The sequence below is a fragment of the Helianthus annuus genome, chromosome 9 (assembly GCF_002127325.2).
Source record: "Helianthus annuus cultivar XRQ/B chromosome 9, HanXRQr2.0-SUNRISE, whole genome shotgun sequence".
Classification (NCBI taxonomy): domain Eukaryota; kingdom Viridiplantae; phylum Streptophyta; class Magnoliopsida; order Asterales; family Asteraceae; genus Helianthus; species Helianthus annuus.
Genome location: NC_035441.2, coordinates 145,023,390 through 145,030,426, shown reverse-complemented (window position 1 = coordinate 145,030,426; position 7,037 = coordinate 145,023,390).

Here is a 7,037-nt window from a genome sequence, read left to right as displayed (position 1 = left end):
GTCGAAGGAACCCAAGCGACAATGGAAGAGAGACTCGCAAATGCTCAACTATTGCGATCTAGAGAAATACATAACACGTTGAAGGCGGATTTGGTTGAGCATGCTTGGGCGATTCGCCCAATTCGATTCAACAGTGATCACGACGAAGATTCCGAGAAAGAAGAAGTTGAGGAATTCGAAGACGGGAACTTTGATGACGTAGGTTTGGATGCTGGAGAAAACGAAGAGGAAGAAGGAGAGAACGAAAATGAAACCGAAGAATAAATTTATTTTTTAGGTGTAATTTTTTTTTGTTTAACTTTTTTTTTAATTTTAATGTATTGTTTTTTATTTAATGGAATGTTTTTTAATTTTATAAAACTTATAAATTATTTAAAAAAATGAAAATTAAATTAATTTAGTAATGATGACAAAGGGGCTTTATGACTACGGCCTTGCTGACGTGGCATGCCACATGTCGCATAACGCCCCTAAAAGGGCTTTATGACTACACATGCCCTTATAAACGGCATTTCATCCATCACAGCCCTTGTGAAGGCGTTGCCAAATGGGAGACTAAGGCTTCTCCCAGGGAGACAATTTCCATAGCGAGCTTATTATAATAATAAAATAAAACTATAGTTTGTATGAACTAATAGTGAAATGATTATAAGGTTAAAATGATTATCTAAATAAATTAGAATATGTTAAAGGAACTTTCAATTTAGATGCTACAAATGTGTATGATATATTAACAATGCAATGTTTGCATCAAGTATTAGTTGTAATATGAACGAACTACATCATCTTTAATAGATTTTATATCATTTTGTGTCCTGATATATTAAATTTTTGTTCCTGCAATACACACATAATATAGAAAATATGTAAGTAAACTTCAAGTTTTAAAATATTTAAAAAGTTTGATATTATGCAGGCCTAACTGTTTAACAAATTTAATTAATGTATGAATAAGTAAAAAATCACCCATAACAGTGCATTTATGTTTAAATAATTGGATGGGGTTTCATGTGAAATTTGAAGGTACTAGGGAGAGGTTGATGTCTTTAATGCCGTATCATGGGAAGCTTGTGAAGCAGAAAAAGACCTCTCTGTATTTCTTTTATGTTATTTTATTCTGTTAATTTATTATATATGTTGGAACCAACCTGTTTCTTTAACCTGCAGGTATTAACTGTCTTCGTTTTATACCATACACCACAAATGTGGATTTCATGTGACCAACAATGTCTTGCGCATGTTTTCTAAACGTTCTTTTCTGTGTTTATTATAGTACACTTAATTAACTAGGTAGTAAGATCACATCTATGTGTTATAAAAGAATTAGTTGCAAAGATTTTTCTTAAGGGTGTGGCTAAATGCACCTCTATTTTTACTGTTTATACCCCCATTTCCAAAAATATCACTTTTATAAATTTTAAATTCCACCCTTTACCTTTTATATATTATTGTTTTGTTCAATTGTTTACGGTTTTTTTTTGTTCATTCCCTGTTTGTTTTTTTTTATTAAATCTTGATTGTTTTGTTCAAGTTTCTTTCTCTTTTCTCCCGGATGATTTTGTTTTGTATTATTTGTTGAGTGTTTTGTTTAAATTATTTTTTTTTTCACACAGATGATTTTGATACTTTTTAACAATTTGATTTGACGTGAAAGATTTTTTATATTACATGTTACTGTATATTATTGATATAAAAATAGGACGTGTTTAACAACTAAATTTCAAAAAGAAACATTCGCCTTGTGATTTTTTTTTAAAAAGAAATTATGAAGTTTAACTAAACTAAAATGGCTATTCACGTGAAAAAAGCATGTGTAAATTCTGTTGTGATGGACTGATCAATCGTTTCAAGCCATCTACATCATCAAGATTATCATTATTATATGAGAAAAAATAGATGAAGTTTTAAGTGTTTAATCAAAACAAATTATAGTTGAAGTTCAACCAAAAACAAAACAAACTATGTTAATGCACGTTTTGAATTTTTTGGGGATCAATAATTGACAGAGATTCAATCTGTATAAAATTTTAGATAAGTTTTATCAATCTGATTTAATTATCTTTTTTGAAAGGTTTAAAAACTTAAATTAGATGCAATTAAAAAAATACAAATTAAAAGGTTTGATTATACTTATTTAAAAACTTAAAGGGGGGAGTACGATCAGTAAAAATTAAGAAGATGAGAGTGCATTTAGCAACACCCTTTTCTTAATTACAACATTATGTTTTATAAAATTATACTGTTACAAAGATTTAATATTTTCTTAGACTTCCATTTTAAGAAATTATGTGGGTGATAAGATCTCCTCCTGTTTCACAAAGTTACAACATTACAAAAATAATTAGTTATAAAAGATTTAATATTGTCTTAACTTCCAATTTAGAAAATCAGTTCTTTCCTCACCTAATATTAATAAGTAACAAAATCACAATTTTGTTAAATTTAACAGAGACTTTAATATGTAAAAAGTTATTAATAGATTTTTTATGTGGAAAAAAAGTATGTTGCTTTTTTAAGTAAAAAAAGGTTAAGAGACTTATTGAAAATAAAAAAACAGAAAGGATGCTTATTAATTTTTTTTAATGAAATAGCCATGGTTTATACCTTTATTTATGCTTATAAGTAGGGTTCTAAACAAATTGAACGTTTAGCAAACCGTTCGTGAACCGTTCGGCAGGAAGTTCGTTTAGTTAATGAACGAACACGAATGAGATATTTCGTTCGATTAACTAAATGTACGAACAGAAACAAAGGTCTCGTTCTTCGATAGCGTTCGTGAACGTTAGGTAATATATTCGTTTATGTTCGTTTGTTTACGTTCATTTGTTTATGTTGATTTATTAAATGTTTTTAATGTTTAATATTTCACTTTCCTTCTTTAGGTTTACTTTCCCCCCTTTTCTTACTTTCTCCATAAACATTAGTTAATAATTATAGTAAAAAAATACTAAAATGTAAATCTTATCTAAACATACGAAGAAGTTGGACACTAAATACATTTTTTAGGATATGTCTAGATAATTATGTGTTAAGTTAGATAAACTTGATTTATCATATGATGCTTGTAGTAGACTTCTTGTGTGTTGAATTATTGGTTTATCATTTAATGATTGTAATTAACTACTTGTGTCGGATGTTTAGACCGCGGGGTGTGGGCTTGAGTTTGGGGTGTGGGAACCAAACCAACGCCGCTTTAGCCACACCGGGCCAGCCAGGGTAGCGGCGTTGCCCCTCTAGCATGGCTATGAAGTCTGGCGTGGGGCGGGTTGGCTAGATGATGTGGATGGCTGGGATTGGCTAGCAAAATATGGCCGTTACTCATAGCCATTTGGGCTAGCCGTTGGCCATGGCGGTAACCACTATGTAAATCAAATTTTTAAAAAATTTTACTAATTTTTACCCAAACCCCTAATTTTTTTACACCTACTTTCTTCAAACACAAATCTTCATCCAAAACCAACCCAAAAACCGCAAATGGTTAATTGGACCGAGGAGGAGGAGCTAGCGCTAGTAACGTCAATTGTTGACGTACAACGAACGCTACGCCGTGGTCAAACCGCCTACTGGACACGAGCGTTTCAGGAATACCAACATGTTGGAAACGCGCGTCACAACTTGAACGCGTGTCAACATAAGTGGCGGTAGTTAAAACCGCACCTGGATCAGTTTAAAGCATGCTTCGATCGTGTGCCTGCGGGCGACCTAATCTACGACGATCGAGTGGAGATCGCCAAAATCGAGTACAGGCACGATGGGAAACCGGAATTTCGTTGGGTTCCCCATTTTAATATTTGTCGTAGTTTGTAATTTTTTTTTTAGAATTTATTATGAAGCTTTTTAATTTTATTAGGATTTATTAAGTTGTTTTTTTTTTTAATTTATTAGGATTTTATGTAACTTTTTTATTTAAATTAAATTAGTGGTGTGTTTTATTTTATAAATGTCAAAATATAAAAAAAATAATAATAAATTTCCACAAGTCAACCCAAGCTCCCAACCCACGCCGCTACCACACCCCACTTTTTTGGGGTGGCCTGGTGGAGCCCATCTCCGCCACATGTCAACCCAAGCCCCACACCCAACGGTCTTAAGCTTAACGGTGCTTTTTAATTTCAAGTTCAATGCTCGTCTGTGTTTGTTTATGTTCATTTGCGTTCGTGTGGGTTTGTGACTAGTGTTCACGAATTGTTCGTGAACAACTAGACAACCTTAACAAACGAACACGGACATAAACTTTTGTTCGACATGTGTTCGCGAATAATTCCCAAACATCTGCATTTCCTTAACGAACGAATACGAACATGCCCTCGTTTGTATTCGTTCGGTTCATTTATAACCCTAGTCATTATCTAACATATACAATTCCCCTGGAGGGGAATAGTTCTGCTATATGATTGGCAAAAATGGTGGCAACTAATAAAAGTTTTTTTTTTAATTAGCATATAATAGTTAAAATTACGATTTTGCCCCCAATTCAAAATATAATTTTAGTTTTGCCCCTAGCTTAAAATTACGATTTTAACCTCAGTTAACAATTACGATTTTACCCCCAGCTATGGTCCTGCCAAATTACGACTTTGTCCACAGTTTAAAATTACAATTCCGCCCCAGTTCAAAATAAAATTTTGCTTTTGTTCGCAGCTTAAAATTACAATTTTCCCTCTATTAAAAATTTCAATTTTACGCTTACTTCAAAATAAAATTATGGTTTTGCCCGCAGCTTGAAATTACGATTTTGCCCTCAGTTAAGAATTGCGATTTTGCCCCCCGTTCGAAATAAAATTATGGTTTTGCCCTCAGTTCAAAATATGATTTTGCCTCCATTTCAAAATTACGATTTTACCCAAATTCAAAATTGCAATCTTGCCATGATTTTTTTTGGACAAAACTATGGTAGTGTTTTATTTTATTTGGGTGACTCAGTGTAGTTTTTATTAGTGCCAAACAGCTGCCTAGCACTCGCTAATTGGTCCTAACAAATTATTGTTTTGCCCCCAGCTCTAAATTACATGCTTGCCATCGTTTTAGTTATTTTTTTGACAAAACTATGGCAGTGTTTTTGGTTTAATTGGTTTAATTGTTTTGGTTTTGGTTTAATAAGTAGCATGTATAAGTGACCGAAATAAAGACGTATATGTTATTAAACTAAGAAATATTTGGTTTAGCGCCCCGCAATGCGGGTAACGCATAACACTAGTTAGAAGACAAAAATCAAAATCAATTCAAAGCAATTTCAAAGAACATATTATAATAGTTAGTTTGCAACGTTTTAAAAAAATAAATTGTTTTATATGACAAACCATCGCTTTGGACTTTAGTAGGCCAATCATGAAGCAAAGTTTATTAAAATAAAATATATAATTAAAATAATTAGTTGGCCAAATTTTGGTTTTTTCCCTGTCTACAACTTCAATACATAAGATATTAGTATTTGAAATTATACATGTTTTCTTTGTTTGACTCGTTTATATTATAAGAAGCTTCATGTAACGATTTACTGCTCTTACGTAACCAATATATTTATTTGTATTTTACCGGCTTTACATGAGAGTTTGCGATTGTCTCTAGTTTCATTTGTGATCTATGAGCAATCTATGGTTAATGCATTAAAACTAATACTCTTCATAATTTTGAATTTTTTAGTTCTATTAAATATATATTAACTAATTTTCAACAAATTTTTAAAGAAGAGATCACTATATACTCATGAATCACGATGCAACTAGTACTGATAATAGATAATTTAAACAAAAGTGTTTAAAAAATTAGGAAAGTATATTTTAATTGTCGAGTCAAAGTCAATTGTGATGAACCATTATTGATAAAAAATAATTTAAAGTTTAAACATATGTCGCACCAAAGGTTCTATATTATTAGCGGCGATATTTGATGCCCCTAAAAGTCAATAGTGACGAATCATTAGGGCGTTTTTGTTTCAATAGGGGAGACGGGCTCTGATTTTCTCGTAGTGATCACTAACCAATGGTTTTGAAAATGTGTAAACTCATTATAATTAAAACTATATAATAAACTATTTTCATTATGCTATGAACTTAATTGTGGCTGGGCTTGTGACAAGTACATGCTCATCCTAATTCCTAACTATAAACCATAACGCATCGTTTTGGGCTGGGCAACTTGTACATAATACATAGTCCTATCATCTCAATGTTAAATCCTCGAGTAAATGGTTGTTTTGGTTCTTGTGATTTAGCAAAATGCTATATTTTACAAATATGAAAGGTATTGTAAATTACACACCAACGTTTCAATTTATTATGATTTCAGTCCACATAACTAACTCCATCCACTTTCATGTTAACTCCATGTCACATGTTAACCGTGTGATAGACATTTTCGTAAAATTACATCTCAATTGAAAAGGCCAAGTATTATTTAACTCCAGATTATATAAAAGAAACCCTAGATTTCTCTTCTCCATAGAACCTCCTACTACTCTTGCATACAAGTAAGAACATTCTATTGGATGGTTATGATTCATCACGGCTCGTTTTGTTTTATTTTATTTTTATCCAAAAAATGTACGATTCTTATCTAGATAAATCATTAAATTGATCGGTTTCCATTTAATTTGTCCATTTTCGCTATTTGTTCGTTAGGTTTTATCATTATTTATTCTAAAACATGATCAATATTTTTACTAATTCGTACATACATGTTCAAATCTTCCACATAATGTACGTTAAGCTTCTATGCTATCTCTCGGAAGGATTGACACAGTGGTTTTATTTTTTATAATTAATCAACACAGTTTTTTTTTTTTTTTTTTTGGAGTGAACTAAATAATATAAATACCAACAATCAATAAAATGAAAATTAAATACAAACTAAAGATGTTTATATATTAATTGTAAAATTAACAATATAGTGGATGTAAAATGAGCCAAGCCACTTTTTGAAACTAGTTGTGTAGATTCAAACTGAGAAAAGAACCACTGGTAAATGGTTAGCAAATAGGATTTAATAAAAAAAATAAATAGGATCAGACGATCAGTTGTCGATCACTTTCCCAGACT